The 16,804-nt window shown below is 52.5% G+C and overlaps 6 non-coding genes across 6 annotated transcripts; 3 read left to right on the forward strand and 3 right to left on the reverse strand.

Annotated features, from left to right (window-relative positions):
- Positions 1-671: 671 nt before the first annotated feature.
- LOC120376268 lies at positions 672-830 on the forward strand. Its single transcript, XR_005587169.1, has one exon. It is a non-coding gene; the product is annotated as a U1 spliceosomal RNA (small nuclear RNA).
- Positions 831-2,735: 1,905 nt separating this feature from the next.
- Positions 2,736-2,851, reverse strand: LOC120375964. Its single transcript, XR_005586895.1, has one exon. It is a non-coding gene; the product is annotated as a U5 spliceosomal RNA (small nuclear RNA).
- A 3,650-nt stretch (positions 2,852-6,501) lies between these two features.
- LOC120376222 lies at positions 6,502-6,662 on the forward strand. Its single transcript, XR_005587127.1, has one exon. It is a non-coding gene; the product is annotated as a U1 spliceosomal RNA (small nuclear RNA).
- A 1,922-nt stretch (positions 6,663-8,584) lies between these two features.
- On the reverse strand, positions 8,585-8,700 carry LOC120375967. The gene has a single exon (XR_005586896.1). It is a non-coding gene; the product is annotated as a U5 spliceosomal RNA (small nuclear RNA).
- A 3,643-nt stretch (positions 8,701-12,343) lies between these two features.
- On the forward strand, positions 12,344-12,507 carry LOC120376093. Its single transcript, XR_005587013.1, has one exon. It is a non-coding gene; the product is annotated as a U1 spliceosomal RNA (small nuclear RNA).
- A 1,909-nt stretch (positions 12,508-14,416) lies between these two features.
- On the reverse strand, positions 14,417-14,532 carry LOC120375969. Its single transcript, XR_005586897.1, has one exon. It is a non-coding gene; the product is annotated as a U5 spliceosomal RNA (small nuclear RNA).
- Positions 14,533-16,804: the final 2,272 nt, after the last annotated feature.

Below are 16,804 nucleotides of genomic sequence, written 5' to 3' on the forward strand. Positions count from 1 at the left end.
TTAGAAAATGTTTAAGAATAGATAATACAGAGAGTTTGTAACATCAGTTACTGGTCATCAGGGGTGACATACAGAGTATAGGGGGATGCTAGTACTTTGGTATTGGACAGCACATAACTTATACAGTGTGCAATGTCCCCAATGTGGGGTATACTGTGGGTGAGTTCAACTTCTTACCCAGAAGTCGAGAAAGCGATCAGTCAGCGATACAGTCAGCAAGCAGTGAGGGTACATCACGCATACAACAGTTAAAGACAGTCGTAGGTATAAATAAGCAAGCCAGGTAATGGGGCTAGAATGACCCTCACATGGCAAAGTTAAGGTCTGTCGCACTCGATCTGAGCACTACACCCCATCTGAGCTCAAAGAGCTGAGCACGCAAGAGCGGCGGCCCGGGCAGGGGAGGGGCCTGAGCGGAGGGGCGGAGCCGCGTGAGCAGGTATGCAGATCTGTGTGCGAGCAGAGCATCGTGGGAGCGGACGCAGGCTGCCAGGCAGGGCCGACTTTGGCACCGGGAGCTCGGCGTGGGAAGGGACGGTCTCCGGGGCCAGGTCGGGGCAGCTGTCGGCAGTGGGGCCGGTGTGGGCGAGGCCGGCGGTGGGGCGCGCGGTCCGCCCCGTGTGTTATAAGTGCGGGCGAGCGAGATGGCGGCGGCCGGGCAGCAGGAACTCATACTTACCTGGCAGGGAGATACCATGATCACGAAGGTGGTTTTCCCAGGGTGAGGCTCATCCATTGCACTGCGGGTGTGTTGACCCTGCGATTTCCCCAAATGCGGGAAACTCGACTGCATAATTTGTGGTAGTGGGGACTGCGTCGCGCTCTCCCTGGTGATTGGTTTGAACAACAGACAACTGATAGTGGGCTGTTTAGGCTTAGTGCACTGCAAAGCAGATTCTCAGGAAAACAGCTGTTATTCTGGGTCTTTGGGAGTGCTCTTTCCACAGGCCCTGTACTTCTAGGTATCTTTGTCACACGTTCCTCCTTGTAAGCAAAGCTCAGCTCTGAAACTTTGCTTGGGTCTCTGTGTTCTTGGCTTTCCTAGTCTTTTGCAGCTGATCTGCTCTCTAGTCTGCTTTTGGGGGCTTGGACCGGTGCCTTCCTTGGCTCTAAGGAGCTGCCTGCCTGCTCTGCTTCTTTCCCTGCTTGTAGCTTCTGCCTGGCCCTTCTTCTCGGGCTCTTCCTCTTTGACGGAGGACGGCCTGTCCAAAACGCCTGTCCCACCTGGTCTCCTCGTCCAACAGGCAGCCTCGCCCCTGCCCTGGGGCCGCTTTGGCTTTCGCTGTCTGTTCCTGTCTCTGGTGGCCACCCTGTCTGTGCTACGGAGACTAGGCTGTCACAACCCCATGCTGGAGGAGGGCTTTCCGTCGCTTGAGGCCCACCCACCGCCTCCCGAATGCCCTTTAGCTACGCTGTGGGTTAGGCGGCGTGGCCGTGTCGCCCAGCAGCGGTTTTCCTTTTGCACACCTCTGACGGACGGAGCTGTTTTGACTTAACTGTTCAGCACGCACCGACCCTCGGGCCTGGGCTGCACGGGAACGTAAATCGCACGCGCTACATCAGTCCGCGCCTTGGTCGGAAGAATTCTTCCGTCGACCTAGCTCCCGCCTTTCGGGGAGGTGGATGGCCGGCACCAACGAGGAAAACCCTCTCCAGGACCCTTCTCCGGGAACAGTGCCCTTCCGTTTGGGGAGATTATGCTGCTTTAAAAAGAGAAATTGTTTAACTGCCTTTCTGAGACAAGGTTGACTTTGTATTGCTTCCTCGTGGCTCCTTATAGCAGTTGTGTTCTGAAATCTTTAGGTTTGACTTCATTTATGATGAAATCTTGCTGTAACTTTATTCTAATTTTCAATGAGTAACTAGACCTGAGCTGTTTGGTGTGTTAGTGGAGGATTGTTTAAAACCTGGGATTCCACTTTCGGCTGCCTTTCCATTACATTTCCTCTGAAAGCCCACCGAAAGCCTCCACTTCCCACATAACTCTCTCAAACCTGCAGTCATCAGGCATACAGAAGATGCTTACAGTTTCACTCCATACGAGTCCAGTTCCTTGCTGTTTCCTGTCTAACCACTGCACACATATGGTATCCTCCCTACCTGAGCTGCTTCCTGGCTTTTGCGCTCAGGACAGGAAAACGAGAATGGAGAGGTAAGCTGTGCAGGGAACTCTTCCTCAGCTCGCACTCCACCCCCCAAGGGCCTTTCGAGGTCTTCTACGGACTTCAGGTTTCATTTGATTTCCAAGGTTTATGGGCTCATTAATTAGCCATCTCTCCTAATGCAGGGATCCTACGGGTCAGACCAAAGATGGATGGCCCAAAAGTGCTAAGAAACAGAAATAAAGGTGAGAGCTAGGCGTTACATTCAGATGAGCATCCAGAAGCTGACTGTGCCCTGGCATGTTCAACGCTGCCCAAAAGAAGGAGCTCGTCAGGTCCCTCTGCTAGCACCCAAATCTGGTGGCTAGTCGGTCTGCTGGGAAATAAGGAAAAGAAAAAGAATTAAAGGAGTCAGGCAATAACAACGAAATGAAAAGGTTTGTCGAACGGGTTCTGTCTGATTGACCGTCTTCCCAGCTACCCGTCCAAGTTAAAGACCTAGCCCAGTATCCTGTCTGCTGACATCAGCCAATGCCAGGTGCCCCCTACTATACTTTTTTCATACTATAGAAAAGCTTCAGCCAGTGACACCAGCTCAGGGAGCACTCTTCTGTTTTTCTTACAGCAGGCAACAGCCTTGCCAAAGCAAAGCCTTAAAAAATTGGGTACAAACTCATCAACATTCCTCTCCACGGAAATCTTTAGTAAAAGGCGAAAGATTTATACGAACTGAAGAGAAAGCAGAGTATGTAGAACACGTGGCAGAGGCGCTGCCGGGGCAACCGCCTACGCTCCCAAAAGTCAGGGTGACGACTCTCCCAGCCCGCTACACCGCGAGCTTTCAGAGGAAATGGAATTGAACCGATTGGCAGCCAGAGTTGGATCATCGAACCGGGGACACAGGGAGCAAAACCAGCCCCTCGACCAGGGACTCGCTTCGCTGCACGCAATGCACTGTGGCTATGCAAATAAGATGCTCCGGCCGTCTCCGGCGCTCAAAGGAGTCTTTTCTCCGGGCTGCCTCTGCTCCTTCCCCGGCTGGGCGGAGATTGGGCTGGGGCAGCTGCTCTCCTGAGACAGTCCCGCTGATGCCCAGGCGCATGGAGGACGGAGCCCGGACGAGAAGCCAGAGGGCACTTGGCCCACAGCTAAAACCCGGAGCAAACGCACACACTTTGCAAAGTAACAGGAGCCGGGATCTTGCACATGAGATTCTATCTGCCGGCCGGGGTGCGACCCCGCTGTACCTGCCGCTTGGTCTGCCTCTGCTGCAAAGTAGCTCGCCTCGCTCAGATCCTGGGGTTCGCTGAGCTGCAGCTCACCTTGATACACGGGAACAGCTTCAAATCATGGAATATCAGGGTTGGAAGGGACCTCAGGAGGTCATCTAGTCCAACCCAATCCCCAACTAAATCATCCCAGCCAGGGCTTTGTCAAGGCTGACCTTAAAACCTCTCAGGAAGGAGATTCCACCACCTCCCTAGGGAACCCATTCCAGTGCTTCACCACCCTCCTAGTGAAAAAGGGTTTTCCTAAGATCCAACCTAAACCTTCCCCACCGCAACTTGGGACCATTGCTCCTCGTTCTGTCATCTGGTGCCACTGAGAACAGTCTAGATCCATCCTCTTTGAACCCCTTTCAGGTAGTTGAAAGCAGCGATCAACTCCCCTCATTCTTCTCTTCTGCAGACTAAACAATCCCAGTTCCTCAGCCTCTCCTCATAAATCATGTCTTCCAGCCCCTAATCACTTTTGTTGCCCTATGCTGGACTCTTTTCAGTTTTTCCACATCCTTCTTGCAGTGTGGGGCCCAAAACCGACACGGTAATCCAGATGAGGCCTCACCAACGTCGAAGAGACGGAACGACCACATCCTCGATCTGCTGGCAATGCCCCTATGTATACAGTCCAAAATGCCGTTAGCCTTCTTGGCAACAAGGGCACGCTGTCGACTCATATCCAGCTTCTCTTCCACTGTAACCTCGAGGTCCTGTTCTGCAGAACTGCTGCCTAGCCATTCGGTCCCTAGTCTGGAGCAGTGCACGGGATTCTTCCGTCCTAAGGGCAGGACTGGGCACTTGTCCTTGTTGAACCTCATCAGGTTTCTTTCAGCCCAATCCTCCAATTTGTCTAGGTCCTCTGTAGCCTATCCGCATTCTCCAGCGTATCGACCGCTCCTCCCAGTTTAGCGCCATCTGCAAACTTGCTGAGAGTGCAGTCCACGCCATCCTCCAGATCCTTAACGAAGATATTGTACACAACCGGCCCCAGGACTGAGCCTTGCGGCACGCCGCTTGAGACCGGCTGCCAATTAGACGTGGAGCCATTGATCACTACCCGCTGAGCCCGAGGACCTAGCCAGCTTATAGTCCACCTTATAGTCCATTCATCCAGCCCAAACTTCTTGAACTTGCCGACAAGAATACTGTGGGAGACCGTATCAAAACTTTGCTAAAGTCAAGGAAGAACACATCCATTGCTTTTCCTCATCCACAGACCCAGTTCTCTCCTCACAGAAGGCAATTAGGTTAGTCAGGCGTGACTTGCCCTTGCTGAATCCATGCTGACCGCTCCTGATCACTTGCCTCTCCTCTAAGTGCTTCAGAATTGATTCCTTGAGGACCTGCTCCATGATTTTTCCAGGGACTGAGGTGAGGCTGACTGGCCTGTAGTTCCCGGATCCTCCTTCTTTCTTCCTCTTTAAAGATGGGCACTACATTAGCCTTTTCCCAGTCATTTGGGACCTCCCCAATGGCCATGAATTTTCAAAGATAATGACCAGTGGCTCTGCAATCACACCCGCCAACTCCTTTAGCACCCTCGGATGCAGCGCATCCGGCCCCATGGATTTGTGCTCATCCAGCTTTTCTAAATAGTCCTGAAGCACTTCTTTCTCCACAGAGGGCTGGTCACCTCCTCTCCATGCTGTGCTGCCCAGAGCAGCAGTCTGGGAGCTGATTTTGTTCGTGAAGACAAAATCACGAAGGGGAGGGTGGGGAAGCATTGAGTACATTAGCTTTTTCCACATCCTCTGTCACTAGGTCGCCTCCTCATTCTGTAAGGGGCCCACACTTTCCTTGACTTTCTTCTTGTTGCTAACCTCCTGAAGAAACCCTTCTTGTTGTTACTCTTAACATCTCTTGCTAGCTGCAACTCCAAGCGTGAGTTGCCCTTCCTGATTTCACTCCTGCGTGCCTGAGCAATATTTTTATACTCCTCCCTGGTCATTTGTCCAATCTTCCACTTCTTCAAACGGCGCTGCCTGCCAGTGCACTCAGCCTCACTTGGCAGGTAACAAAAGGGATCGAGTGGCCGTCCAGTTTCTGGAGAGTGGCTGACAACACCCGACCTTCTGCCCTGAGGAGAAACTGACGTGAGACAAGGCAGGAGGTCATTCTTGTATTGGACCAACTTCCGGTGGGGAGAGAGCGAGAGAGAAGCGAAATGCAAGCTGCACTCTTTCCCCAGCAGCAGGTGGGCCACGTCGTCTCTCTGATGGCCTGGCTTCCGGACGGGACCCGCTACAACTTAGATAATTTTTTACCTCAAGGTTCCCAAGACACAGACAAGGTTTTCATCTCGAGGCCAAAAGACCAAAAACATCAAGACACTTGATCACGGCCAAGCACTTGGATAGGCCAAGATTTAAAAGTTTATTAGAAAATATTTGAAAATGAACCATACAGAGAGTTGAAATGTCAGATATTGGTCATCGGGGGTGACATACAGAGTATAGGGCAATTTTAGTTTTAAATGTTTATTAGAAAATGTTTAAGAATAGATAATACAGAGAGTTTGTAACATCAGTTACTGGTCATCAGGGGTGACATACAGAGTATAGGGGGATGCTAGTACTTTGGTATTGGACAGCACATAACTTATACAGTGTGCAATGTCCCCAATGTGGGGTATACTGTGGGTGAGTTCAAGATACAGTCAGCAAGCAGTGAGGGTACATCACGCATACAACAGTTAAAGACAGTCGTAGGTATAAATAAGCAAGCCAGGTAATGGGGCTAGAATGACCTCACATGGCAAAGTTAAGGTCTGTCGCACTCGATCTGAGCACTACACCCCATCTGAGCTCAAAGAGCTGAGCACGCAAGAGCGGCGGCCCGGGCGGGCAGGGGAGGCCTGAGCGGAGGGGCGGAGCCGCGTGAGCAGGTATGCAGATCTGTGTGCGAGCAGAGCATCGTGGAGCGGACGCAGGCTGCCAGGCAGGGCCTGACTTTGGCACCGGGAGCTCGGCGTGGGAAGGGACGGTCTCCGGGGCCAGGTCGGGGCAGCTGTCGGCAGTGGGGCCGGTGTGGGCGAGGCCGGCGGTGGGGCGCGCGGTCCGCCCCGTGTGTTATAAGTGCGGGGCGAGCGAGGGCAGGCGGCGGCCGGGCAGCAGGAACTCATACTTACCTGGCAGGGGAGATACCATGATCACGAAGGTGGTTTTCCCAGGGTGAGGCTCATCCATTGCACTGCGGGTGTGTTGACTCGCGATTTCCCAAATGCGGGAAACTCGACTGCATAATTTGTGGTAGTGGGGGACTGCGTTCGCGCTCTCCCCTGGTGATTGGTTTGAACAACAGACAACCGATAGTGGGCTGTTTAGGCTTAGTGCACTGCAAAGCAGATTCTCAGGAAAACAGCTGTTATTCTGGGTCTTTGGGAGTGCTCTTTTCCACAGGCCCTGTACTTCTAGGTATCTTTGTCACACATTCCTCCTTGTAAGCAAAGCTCAGCTCTGAAACTTTGCTTGGGTCTCTCTGTGTTGTGGCTTTCCTTAGTCTTTTGCAGCTGATCTGCTCTCTAGTCTGCTTTTGGGGGGCTTGGACCGGTGCCTTCCTTGGCTCTAAGGGGAGCTGCCTGCCTGCTCTGCTTCTTTCCCTGCTTGTAGCTTCTTGCCTGGCCCTTCTTCTCGGGCTCTTCCTCTTTTGACGGGAGGACGGCCTGTCCAAAACGCCTGTCCCACCCGGTCTCCTCGTCCAACAGGCAGCCTCGCCCCCTGCCCTGGGGCCGCTTTGGCTTTCGCTGTCTGTTCCTGTCTCTTGGTGGCCACCCTGTCTGTGCTACGGAGACTAGGCTGTCACAACCCCATGCTGGAGGAGGGCTTTCCGTCGCTTGAGGCCCACCCACCGCCTCCCCGAATGCCCTTTAGCTACGCTGTGGGTTAGGGCGGCGTGGCCGTGTCGCCCAGCAGCGGGTTTTCCCTTTTGCACACCTCTGACGGACGGAGCTGTTTTGACTTAACTGTTCAGCACGCACCGACCCTCGGGCCTGGGCTGCACGGGGAACGTAAATCGCACGGCTACATCAGTCCGCGCTTGGTCGGAAGAATTCTTCCGTCGACCTAGCTCCCGCCTTTCGGGAGGTGGATGGCCGGCACCAACGAGGAAAACCTCTCCAGGACCCTTCTCCGGGAACAGTGCCCTTCCGTTTGGGGAGATTATGCTGCTTTAAAAAGAGAAATTGTTTAACTGCCTTTCTCTGAGACAAGGTTGACTTTGTATTGCTTCCTCGTGGCTCCTTATAGCAGTTGTGTTCTGAAATCTTTAGGTTTGACTTCATTTATGATGAAATCTTGCTGTAACTTTATTCTAATTTTCAATGAGTAACTAGACCTGAGCTGTTTGGTGTGTTAGTGGAGGATTGTTTAAAACCTGGGATTCCACTTTCGGCTGCCTTTCCATTACATTTCCTCTGAAAGCCCACCGAAAGCCTCCACTTCCCACATAACTCTCTCAAACCTGCAGTCATCAGGCATACAGAAGATGCTTACAGTTTCACTCCATACGAGTCCAGTTCCTTGCTGTTTCCTGTCTAACCACTGCACACATATGGTATCCCCTCCCTACCTGGAGCTGCTTCCTGGCTTTTGCGCTCAGGACAGGAAAACGAGAATGGAGAGGTAAGCTGTGCAGGGAACTCTTCCTCAGCTCGCACTCCACCCCCCAAGGGCCTTTCGAGGTCTTCTACGGACTTCAGGTTTCATTTGATTTCCAAGGTTTATGGGCTCATTAATTAGCCATCTCTCCTAATGCAGGGATCCTACGGGTCAGACCAAAGATGGATGGCCCAAAAGTGCTAAGAAACAGAAATAAAGGTGAGAGCTAGGCGTTACATTCAGATGAGCATCCAGAAGCTGACTGTGCCCTGGCATGTTCAACGCTGCCCAAAAGAAGGAGCTCGTCAGGTCCCTCTGCTAGCACCCAAATCTGGTGGCTAGTCGGTCTGCTGGGAAATAAGGAAAAGAAAAAGAATTAAAGGAGTCAGGCAATAACAAGGAAATGAAAAGGTTTGTCGAACGGGTTCTGTCTGATTGACCGTCTTCCCAGCTACCCGTCCAAGTTAAAGACCTAGCCCAGTATCCTGTCTGCTGACATCAGCCAATGCCAGGTGCCCCCTACTATACTTTTTTCATACTATAGAAAAGCTTCAGCCAGTGACACCAGCTCAGGGAGCACTCTTCTGTTTTTCTTACAGCAGGCAACAGCCTTGCCAAAGCAAAGCCTTAAAAAATTGGGTACAAACTCATCAACATTCCTCTCCACGGAAATCTTTAGTAAAAGGCGAAAGATTTATACGAACTGAAGAGAAAGCAGAGTATGTAGAACACGTGGCAGAGGCGCTGCCGGGGCAACCGCCTACGCTCCCAAAAGTCAGGGTGACGACTCTCCCAGCCCGCTACACCGCGAGCTTTCAGAGGAAATGGAATTGAACCGATTGGCAGCCAGAGTTGGATCATCGAAACCGGGACACAGGGAGCAAAACCAGCCCTCGACCAGGGACTCGCCGCTGCACGCAATGCACTGTGGCTATGCAAATAAGATGCTCCGCCGTCTCCGCGCTCAAAGGAGTCTTTTCTCCGGGCTGCCTCTGCTCCTTGCCAGGCTGGGCGGAGATTGGGCTGGGGCAGCTGCTCTCCTGAGACTGTCCCGCTGATGACCATGCGATTGGAGGTCGGAGACCGGACGAGAAGCCAGAGTGCACTTGTCCCACAGCTAAAACCCGTAGCAAACGCACACTTTGCAAAGTAACAGGAGCCGGATCTTGCACATGAGATTCTATCTGCCGGCCGGGTGCGACCGCGTTGTACCTGCCGCTTGGTCTGCCTCTGCTGCAAAGTAGCTCGCCTCGCTCAGATCCTTGGGGTTCGCTGAGCTGCAGCTCACCTTGATACACGGGAACAGCTTCAAATCATGGAATATCAGGGTTGGAAGGGACCTCAGGAGGTCATCTAGTCCAACCCAATCCCCAACTAAATCATCCCAGCCAGGGCTTTGTCAAGGCTGACCTTAAAACCTCTCAGGAAGGAGATTCCACCACCTCCTAGGGAACCCATTCCAGTGCTTCACCACCCTCCTAGTGAAAAAGGGTTTTCCTAAGATCCAACCTAAACCTTCCCACCGCAACTTGGGACCATTGCTCCTCGTTCTGTCATCTGGTGCCACTGAGAACAGTCTAGATCCATCCTCTTTGGAACCCCTTTCAGGTAGTTGAAAGCAGCGATCAACTCCCCTCATTCTTCTCTTCTGCAGACTAAACAATCCCAGTTCCTCAGCCTCTCCTCATAAATCATGTCTTCCAGCCCCTAATCACTTTTGTTGCCCTATGCTGGACTCTTTTCAGTTTTTCCACATCCTTCTTGCAGTGTGGGCCCAAAACCGGACACGGTAATCCAGATGAGGCCTCACCAACGTCGAAGAGACGGGAACGACCACATCCCTCGATCTGCTGGCAATGCCCCTATGTATACAGTCCAAAATGCCGTTAGCCTTCTTGGCAACAAGGGCACGCTGTCGACTCATATCCAGCTTCTCTTCCACTGTAACCTCGAGGTCCTGTTCTGCAGAACTGCTGCCTAGCCATTCGGTCCCTAGTCTGGAGCAGTGCACGGGATTCTTCCGTCCTAAGGGCAGGACTGGGCACTTGTCCTTGTTGAACCTCATCAGGTTTCTTTCAGCCCAATCCTCCAATTTGTCTAGGTCCTCTGTAGCCTATCCGTACCCTCCAGCGTATCGACCGCTCCTCCCAGTTTAGCGTCATCTGCAAACTTGCTGAGAGTGCAGTCCACGCCATCCTCCAGATCCTTAACGAAGATATTGTACACAACCGGCCCCAGGACCGAGCCTTGCGGCACGCCGCTTGAGACCGGCTGCCAATTAGACGTGGAGCCATTGATCACTACCCGTTGAGCCCGAGGACCTAGCCAGCTTATAGTCCACCTTATAGTCCATTCATCCAGCCCAAACTTCTTGAACTTGCCGACAAGAATACTGTGGGAGACCGTATCAAAACTTTGCTAAAGTCAAGGAAGAACACATCCATTGCTTTTCCTCATCCACAGACCCAGTTCTCTCCTCACAGAAGGCAATTAGGTTAGTCAGGCGTGACTTGCCCTTGCTGAATCCATGCTGACTGCTCCTGATCACTTGCCTCTCCTCTAAGTGCTTCAGAATTGATTCCTTGAGGACCTGCTCCATGATTTTTCCAGGGACTGAGGTGAGGCTGACTGGCCTGTAGTTCCCGGATCCTCCTTCTTTCTTCCCTCTTTAAAGATGGGCACTACATTAGCCTTTTCCCAGTCATTTGGGACCTCCCCAATGGCCATGAATTTTCAAAGATAATGACCAGTGGCTCTGCAATCACACCCGCCAACTCCTTTAGCACCCTCGGATGCAGCGCATCCGGCCCCATGGATTTGTGCTCATCCAGCTTTTCTAAATAGTCCTGAAGCACTTCTTTCTCCACAGAGGGCTGGTCACCTCCTCTCCATGCTGTGCTGCCCAGAGCAGCAGTCTGGGAGCTGATTTTGTTCGTGAAGACAAAATCACGAAGGGGAGGGTGGGGAAGCATTGAGTACATTAGCTTTTTCCACATCCTCTGTCACTAGGTCGCCTCCTCATTCTGTAAGGGGCCCACACTTTCCTTGACTTTCTTCTTGTTGCTAACCTCCTGAAGAAACCCTTCTTGTTGTTACTCTTAACATCTCTTGCTAGCTGCAACTCCAAGCGTGAGTTGCCCTTCCTGATTTCACTCCTGCGTGCCTGAGCAATATTTTTATACTCCTCCCTGGTCATTTGTCCAATCTTCCACTTCTTCAAACGGCGCTGCCTGCCAGTGCACTCAGCCTCACTTGGCAGGTAACAAAAGGGATCGAGTGGCCGTCCAGTTTCTGGAGAGTGGCTGACAACACCCGACCTTCTGCCCTGAGGAGAAACTGACGTGAGACAAGGCAGGGGAGGTCATTCTTGTATTGGACCAACTTCCGGTGGGGAGAGAGCGAGAGAAGCGAAATGCAAGCTGCACTCTTTCCCCAGCAGCAGGTGGGCCACGTCGTCTCTCTGATGGCCTGGCTTCCGGACGGGACCCGCTAACTTAGATAATTTTTACCTCAAGGTTCCCAAGACACAGACAAGGTTTTCATCTCGAGGCCAAAAGACCAAAAACATCAAGACACTTGATCACGGCCAAGCACTTGGATAGGCCAAGATTTAAAAGTTTATTAGAAAATATTTGAAAATGAACCATACAGAGAGTTGAAATGTCAGATATTGGTCATCGGGGGTGACATACAGAGTATAGGGCAATTTTAGTTTTAAATGTTTATTAGAAAATGTTTAAGAATAGATAATACAGAGAGTTTGTAACATCAGTTACTGGTCATCAGGGGTGACATACAGAGTATAGGGGGATGCTAGTACTTTGGTATTGGACAGCACATAACTTATACAGTGTGCAATGTCCCCAATGTGGGGTATACTGTGGGTGAGTTCAAGATACAGTCAGCAAGCAGTGAGGGTACATCACGCATACAACAGTTAAAGACAGTCGTAGGTATAAATAAGCAAGCCAGGTAATGGGGCTAGAATGACCCTCACATGGCAAAGTTAAGGTCTGTCGCACTCGATCTGAGCACTACACCCCATCTGAGCTCAAAGAGCTGAGCACGCAAGAGCGGCGGCCCGGGCGGGCAGGGGGAGGGGCCCGAGCGGAGGGGCGGAGCCGCGTGAGCAGGTATGCAGATCTGTGTGCGAGCAGAGCATCGTGGGAGCGGACGCAGGCTGCCAGGCAGGGCCCGACTTTGGCACCGGGAGCTCGGCGTGGGGAAGGGACGGTCTCCGGGGGCCAGGTCGGGGCAGCTGTCGGCAGTGGGGGCCGGTGGGCGAGGCCGGCGGTGGGGCGCGCGGTCCGCCCCGTGTTATAAGTGCGGGCGAGCGAGGCGGGCGGCGGCCGGGCAGCAGGAATTCATACTTACCTGGCAGGGGAGATACCATGATCACGAAGGTGGTTTTCCCAGGGTGAGGCTCATCCATTGCACTGCGGGTGTGCTGACCCCTGCGATTTCCCCAAATGCGGGAAACTCGACTGCATAATTTGTGGTAGTGGGGGACTGCGTTCGCGCTCTCCCCTGGTGATTGGTTTGAACAACAGACAACCGATAGTGGGCTGTTTAGGCTTAGTGCACTGCAAAGCAGATTCTCAGGAAAACAGCTGTTATTCTGGGTCTTTGGGAGTGCTCTTTTCCACAGGCCCTGTACTTCTAGGTATCTTTGTCACACGTTCCTCCTTGTAAGCAAAGCTCAGCTCTGAAACTTTGCTTGGGTCTCTGTGTTCTTGGCTTTCCTAGTCTTTTGCAGCTGCTCTGCTCTCTAGTCTGCTTTTGGGGGGCTTGGACCGGTGCCTTCCTTGGCTCTAAGGGGAGCTGCCTGCCTGCTCTGCTTCTTTCCCTGCTTGTAGCTTCTTGCCTGGCCCTTCTTCTCGGGCTCTTCCTCTTTGACGGGAGGACGGCCTGTCCAAAACGCCTGTCCCACCCGGTCTCCTCGTCCAACAGGCAGCCTCGCCCCTGCCCTGGGGCCGCTTTGGCTTTCGCTGTCTGTTCCTGTCTCTGGTGGCCACCCTGTCTGTGCTACGGAGACTAGGCTGTCACAACCCCATGCTGGAGGAGGGCTTTCCGTCGCTTGAGGCCCACCCACCGCCTCCCGAATGCCCTTTAGCTACGCTGTGGGTTAGGCGGCGTGGCCGTGTCGCCCAGCAGCGGTTTTCCTTTGCACACCTCTGACGGACGGAGCTGTTTTGACTTAACTGTTCAGCACGCACCGACCCTCGGGCCTGGGCTGCACGGGAACGAATCGGCACGGCTACATCAGTCCGCGCCTTGGTCGGAAGAATTCTTCCGTCGACCTAGCTCCCGCCTTCGGGAGGTGGATGGCCGGCACCAACGAGGAAAACCTCTCCAGGACCCTTCTCCGGGAACAGTGCCCTTCCGTTTGGGGAGATTATGCTGCTTTAAAAGAGAAATTGTTTAACTGCCTTTCTCTGAGACAAGGTTGACTTTGTATTGCTTCCTCGTGGCTCCTTATAGCAGTTGTGTTCTGAAATCTTTAGGGTTTGACTTCATTTATGATGAAATCTTGCTGTAACTTTATTCTAATTTTCAATGAGTAACTAGACCTGAGCTGTTTGGTGTGTTAGTGGAGGATTGTTTAAAAACCTGGGATTCCACTTTCGGCTGCCTTTCCATTACATTTCCTCTGAAAGCCCACCGAAAGCCTCCACTTCCCACATAACTCTCTCAAACCTGCAGTCATCAGGCATACAGAAGATGCTTACAGTTTCACTCCATACGAGTCCAGTTCCTTGCTGTTTCCTGTCTAACCACTGCACACATATGGTATCCCCTCCCTACCTGAGCTGCTTCCTGGCTTTTGCGCTCAGGACAGGAAAACGAGAATGGAGAGGTAAGCTGTGCAGGGAACTCTTCCTCAGCTCGCACTCCACCCCCCAAGGGCCTTTCGAGGTCTTCTACGGACTTCAGGTTTCATTTGATTTCCAAGGTTTATGGGCTCATTAATTAGCCATCTCTCCTAATGCAGGGATCCTACGGGTCAGACCAAAGATGGATGGCCCAAAAGTGCTAAGAAACAGAAATAAAGGTGAGAGCTAGGCGTTACATTCAGATGAGCATCCAGAAGCTGACTGTGCCCTGGCATGTTCAACGCTGCCCAAAAGAAGGAGCTCGTCAGGTCCTCTGCTAGCACCCAAATCTGGTGGCTAGTCGGTCTGCTGGGAAATAAGGAAAAGAAAAAGAATTAAAGGAGTCAGGCAATAACAAGGAAATGAAAAGGTTTGTCGAACGGGTTCTGTCTGATTGACCGTCTTCCCAGCTACCCGTCCAAGTTAAAGACCTAGCCCAGTATCCTGTCTGCTGACATCAGCCAATGCCAGGTGCCCCCTACTATACTTTTTTCATACTATAGAAAAGCTTCAGCCAGTGACACCAGCTCAGGGAGCACTCTTCTGTTTTTCTTACAGCAGGCAACAGCCTTGCCAAAGCAAAGCCTTAAAAAATTGGGTACAAACTCATCAACATTCCTCTCCACGGAAATCTTTAGTAAAAGGCGAAAGATTTATACGAACTGAAGAGAAAGCAGAGTATGTAGAACACGTGGCAGAGGCGCTGCCGGGGCAACCGCCTACGCTCCCAAAAGTCAGGGTGACGACTCTCCCAGCCCGCTACACCGCGAGCTTTCAGAGGAAATGGAATTGAACCGATTGGCAGCCCGAGTTGGATCATCGAAACCGGGGACACAGGGAGCAAAACCAGCCCCTCGACCAGGGACTCGCTTCGCTGCACGCAATGCACTGTGGCTATGCAAATAAGATGCTCCGCCGTCTCCGCGCTCAAAGGAGTCTTTTCTCCGGGCTGCCTCTGCTCCTTCCCCGGCTGGGCGGAGATTGGGCTGGGGCAGCTGCTCTCCTGAGACAGTCCCGCTGATGCCCAGGCGCATGGAGGACGGAGCCCGGACGAGAAGCCAGAGGGCACTTGGCCCACAGCTAAAACCCGGAGCAAACGCACACACTTTGCAAAGTAACAGGAGCCGGGATCTTGCACATGAGATTCTATCTGCCGGCCGGGGTGCGACCCCGCGTTGTACCTGCCGCTTGGTCTGCCTCTGCTGCAAAGTAGCTCGCCTCGCTCAGATCCTTGGGGTTCGCTGAGCTGCAGCTCACCTTGATACACGGGAACAGCTTCAAATCATGGAATATCAGGGTTGGAAGGGACCTCAGGAGGTCATCTAGTCCAACCCAATCCCCAACTAAATCATCCCAGCCAGGGCTTTGTCAAGGCTGACCTTAAAAACCTCTCAGGAAGGAGATTCCACCACCTCCCTAGGGAACCCATTCCAGTGCTTCACCACCCTCCTAGTGAAAAAGGGTTTTCCTAAGATCCAACCTAAACCTTCCCCACCGCAACTTGGGACCATTGCTCCTCGTTCTGTCATCTGGTGCCACTGAGAACAGTCTAGATCCATCCTCTTTGAACCCCTTTCAGGTAGTTGAAAGCAGCGATCAACTCCCCCCTCATTCTTCTCTTCTGCAGACTAAACAATCCCAGTTCCCTCAGCCTCTCCTCATAAATCATGTCTTCCAGCCCCCTAATCACTTTTGTTGCCCTATGCTGGACTCTTTTCAGTTTTTCCACATCCTTCTTGCAGTGTGGGGCCCAAACCGGACACGGTAATCCAGATGAGGCCTCACCAACGTCGAAGAGACGGAACGACCACATCCTCGATCTGCTGGCAATGCCCCTATGTATACAGTCCAAATGCCGTTAGCCTTCTTGGCAACAAGGGCACGCTGTCGACTCATATCCAGCTTCTCTTCCACTGTAACCTCGAGGTCCTGTTCTGCAGAACTGCTGCCTAGCCATTCGGTCCCTAGTCTGGAGCAGTGCACGGGATTCTTCCGTCCTAAGGGCAGGACTGGGCACTTGTCCTTGTTGAACCTCATCAGGTTTCTTTCAGCCCAATCCTCCAATTTGTCTAGGTCCCTCTGTAGCCTATCCGTACCCTCCAGCGTATCGACCGCTCCTCCCAGGTTAGCGCCATCTGCAAACTTGCTGAGAGTGCAGTCCACGCCATCCTCCAGATCCTTAACGAAGATATTGTACACAACCGCCCCAGGACCGAGCCTTGCGGCACGCCGCTTGAGACCGGCTGCCAATTAGACGTGGAGCCATTGATCACTACCCGTTGAGCCCGAGGACCTAGCCAGCTTATAGTCCACCTTATAGTCCATTCATCCAGCCCAAACTTCTTGAACTTGCCGACAAGAATACTGTGGGAGACCGTATCAAAAACTTTGCTAAAGTCAAGGAAGAACACATCCATTGCTTTTCCCTCATCCACAGACCCAGTTCTCTCCTCACAGAAGGCAATTAGGTTAGTCAGGCGTGACTTGCCCTTGCTGAATCCATGCTGACCGCTCCTGATCACTTGCCTCTCCTCTAAGTGCTTCAGAATTGATTCCTTGAGGACCTGCTCCATGATTTTTCCAGGGACTGAGGTGAGGCTGACTGGCCTGTAGTTCCCGGATCCTCCTTCTTTCTTCCCTCTTTTAAAGATGGGCACTACATTAGCCTTTTCCCAGTCATTTGGGACCTCCCAATGGCCATGAATTTTCAAAGATAATGACCAGTGGCTCTGCAATCACACCCGCCAACTCCTTTAGCACCCTCGGATGCAGCGCATCCGGCCCCATGGATTTGTGCTCATCCAGCTTTTCTAAATAGTCCCGAAGCACTTCTTTCTCCACAGAGGGCTGGTCACCTCCTCTCCATGCTGTGCTGCCCAGAGCAGCAGTCTGGGAGCTGATTTTGTTCGTGAAGACAAAATCACGAAGGGGAGGGTGGGGAAGCATTGAGTACA

Source organism: Mauremys reevesii, linkage group 12 (genome assembly GCF_016161935.1).
Source record: "Mauremys reevesii isolate NIE-2019 linkage group 12, ASM1616193v1, whole genome shotgun sequence".
In the NCBI taxonomy this organism is placed as follows: Eukaryota; Metazoa; Chordata; order Testudines; family Geoemydidae; genus Mauremys; species Mauremys reevesii.